We start from the raw sequence: 3,830 nt of genomic DNA, 5'->3' as shown, positions 1-3,830 counted from the left end.
GACTGGGAAGACCTGTTGTGACCAATCCAATTTTAATTGTTAGTTCACCTAAAGTCAAAGAGACTTTTTGAATTGACATACATATACTGTGCATTCTAGATTGACCCAATCTGCTATTCCAGAGTATGCCAATGGGAAGAAACTAGAGATAGGAAAGCCTTGCAGAGAAATAAAGAGGACATTGAAACTGGACTGCTGTAAGATAGGATGGGTCCCAGACTAAAAAGTGTAGGAAAATGGGGCACTGTGTTATCAAGAGAATGTAAACAAATCATAGAAGCTGGGGAGAAAAGTCTGCACAAAAACAAACAGAACAGCTCTGATTTCCAAGGAAGAAACAGAGAAAAGGATGTTCTAATGCAGTGAAAAAATTGCACAAAAACACAATATTAAAAATTACACCACATATCTATAGCAATGATCAGATGAAGACCTAAAAAACTGAAGTATTACACATGGACTATTTTAAAGGTCTATAATTAGATCAATCAAAAACACAGAACCAAACAATAAAAGCTAGAGAAGTGGGAGAAACAGGCATTCAGAGTTAACATATGTGAAGAAACAGAAAAACATGGCTAAATCAAAGGAACAAATTAAAACTTCAGAAGAGATTAGAAGTTGAAACAACTAACCAAACATGTTCGAACAAATTTCCTAGATCTATTCAAGGAGATGAAGGAAAATATGCAAAAAGGGATAAAGGATATTAAGAAGAAAATTTGTGAACACAAAAAGATTTTGAAAATATAAAAATGAAATATAACAGAAATTATGTGTAAGAATGACACAATAGAAGGGATTAAAAATACACGAGAGGCTATAACATTCAGTTTGAGCAGGAAGAAAAAAGAATCAGTGAACTATAAGACAGGACAATTGGAATTGGACAATCAGAAGAACTGATAGAGAAAGAACAGAAAAAATTGAGCATTGTTTTAGGTATTTGAGGGACAGCATGAAGCACAGAAATGTATATTTCATGGGTGCCCCAGGAGAAGAGAAAGTAAAGTAGCAAAAAGAATATTTGAGCAATTAATGGCTGAAATTTCACATCTTATGAAAATCATAAATAAACATGTTCAAGAAGTTCAACCTACTTAAACAGAATAAATCCTAATATACCTACACTGAGACACATACTACTCAGAATTTCAAGTGCTAAAGATAAAAGAATTCTGAAAGCAGTAAGAAATAGCAATTCAACCCATATAAAGGATCCTCAATAAGGATATATTCCAATTTCTCATCAGAAACTATGGAGGTGAGAAGACAGTGGGATGATATATTTAAGGTACCAAAAGAGAAAAACTGCCAATCAAAATTTCTGTATCTGCTACACCTGTCTTTCAAAAATAAGGAGGCATATAGAAATATGGTGCCACACTGCATGGTGTGGCAGCCTTGTGGCTAAGAGCAGCCTCTTCCTTCCTTAAGTTGATGAATCACTGTCCAGGGAGCATGGGGAGGGATGTGGCCTCTGTGGAGCAGAGGCTGAACCTCCCTTTTTGTCTTTCATCAGTCACCAGCCCTGCCACAACATCCACCTCTGCCTGAGTCTGTCAGAGTGGCTGCAGGCAAAACACTGAGTCCAAGGCAGGAAAGTGAATAAATTTAATTGAGAAATGTCTGAAAATGTTGATAAGTCCAATATAAATGAAGCAGGAAAGCCAAAAGCAAATGATTCTAAGCAAGGCCTTGAAGATGCTGTGAAGTGTTGTGATGAAGCTTTACAGAAAAGAATAAAACTGGCCTCTTCCAGCCTGAAAGAGTGCAAAGACCTCACTCTTGGAGAAGGCAGTAAAGGAGGTTGTACATAAAGCATTTTTGAGATTGTTTGAGTGTCCAGCTAAGTGAAGAAACCCCCAAAATATGACCATGTCATCAAACTAGTAGGAGAGATCAAAGAGACTCTCCTATCTTTCTTGCTGCTTGGCCATCCTAGACTGAGAAACCAGATAGCAGAAGTCCTAGATCTGGATCTGATGAAGCAGGAAGCAGAATGGAGCCCTAGACATTTCCAAGCTAGCTTAATTCATTATTGGCATGATGGGGACACTATGTGCACCTGTTTATAATGAGGAAGTTAAGAAGTTAAAGATCATTAAGGAAATAATGCCCTTTTCCAGGCAATTTTTTCTGTGGTGGGTCTAATGAAAGTGGACATGGCAAACTTTGCTGCCAGTAGCACTAGCCCACATCTCATGGAATAGTTGGTTGAATATGAAAGGAAGAAGTTTCAAAAGATTTTGGAGAAGAACCCAAACACCCTGGATTTTGTTACCCAGTGGCTAGAAGAAGCTGCAGATGACCTTATAAATCAGAAGTATAGAAACACCTTGCCCACTGTAGGATGGGCTGCTTGCTCTGGCAATGTTACACTGCCAAGTCCTGTTGCTGTCCAGAATTATGCCTACTTAAAATTTTGAAATGGGTGTGCATCCAGAGATCTTTCCCTGAAAGAATTTTGATGCACCAGTCTCACTTCCAAGAGCTCCATCTAACCATCCTGAAGACCATATTGCTGGTCAGGTTCAGCATGGTAGCCCCAGGAATTTCATTCCAAGCAGACTTGGCTGGGAAATTCAAAATGATTGTCAAGATTCTGCTAACAGATAAGCATCTTTCCTTCTTCAATCTGAAGGATTTCCTGACTACCACTGGGGAGAAAGTCTGCATGGAAGTGGGCAGCTGCCTTTCCCTGTGTTCTGACAAGGAGACAATGCTAAAGGGCTAGATCCAGACTTTGGCCAGTCCTGATGACCCCATTTTCAGGATCGTGGATTCTATCCTGACCTTAGAAACCTACCTTGCCTCAGGTCACCAGAAGCCATTCCCCACAGTACCTGGTGGATTGGGTCCAGTTCAGAAAGAGCTAAAGGAAGTTGTTATTAAATTTGTTCACCTCATCAACTATTAAAAAAAATGGTCGTCAGTCCCTGTTATGATGCCCTCCTAAGATCCTCATTAGATTCTAATGGGTATGCACCCTACAGCACTATTATTCACTCAGCTCAGAATACTTGTTCCCAAATATAATGCAGCTTTGGAAAATGGCTATTTAGTATATTTTTATTTAACAGCACTGGTTCCAAAGGGAATAATATTGTGTATCACACTTGAAAAGACTCAAAATATGTACTAAATACTGTTTTGAGGTGTTATATTTGAGTGGAAGTTTACAATTCAAAGAAGTTTTTTGTTATCTTGAGTTTTGTAGGTAACACTCAGCTTTGAAATAGGTGACTATGTGTCTTCACCCCCTACACTGTCATGATTGTAGCAGCCTCAATCTGGTCCCTCCAAGAAGGCTGGAACCTTCTTCTCCTGTGATCTGGGTAGTTTTTCTCTCAGACGCCCTATACTGAGAGTCACCCAAGAGTAAAATAAATCAAGCCATGACTGTTTTTAGACTCCTGACCCCTCACTTGCACAGCCTCAACCCTCCTCCAACTCATTCCTCCAGGTATTTTGTGTTATAAGAGCCATCTGGTCTTTCTGCTCCCCTGATCCCCCTTCATTTCCTTCTCGCTGCCTGGACTAGCCAGGGCCCCAAAGCCTATACTGATTATTGTATTCTAGAGGAGAATTCTTTGATTATGAAGTTTATTCTTTTCTACATAATGACTCCTGAGCCTGGATAGTAGCAGTGCTGTCTGGTGGGAAATGGAAAACAGAAATTATTTGACTTTTAAATCTTGAACATTAATGTTGATTGAATTAGAATTTTGGAAAAGAGTTTAAGTATTATCAGGTAAAATAGCCAAAACTCCTTAATCTCTTGGATGAGGGAGTCATAGAGAATCCTTGTTTTTGAGCAATATTTATCT

General features: G+C 38.9%; 1 pseudogene; it reads left to right on the top strand.

The window, feature by feature from the left end:
• Positions 1-1,625: 1,625 nt before the first annotated feature.
• Positions 1,626-3,039, top strand: LOC119520761 (annotated as a pseudogene).
• Positions 3,040-3,830: the final 791 nt, after the last annotated feature.

Source organism: Choloepus didactylus, chromosome 26, assembly GCF_015220235.1.
Source record: "Choloepus didactylus isolate mChoDid1 chromosome 26, mChoDid1.pri, whole genome shotgun sequence".
Lineage (NCBI taxonomy): Eukaryota > Metazoa > Chordata > Mammalia > Pilosa > Megalonychidae > Choloepus > Choloepus didactylus.
The sequence above is the reverse complement of the archived record's forward strand: the minus strand, read 5'-3'. Positions and strand labels throughout refer to the sequence as shown.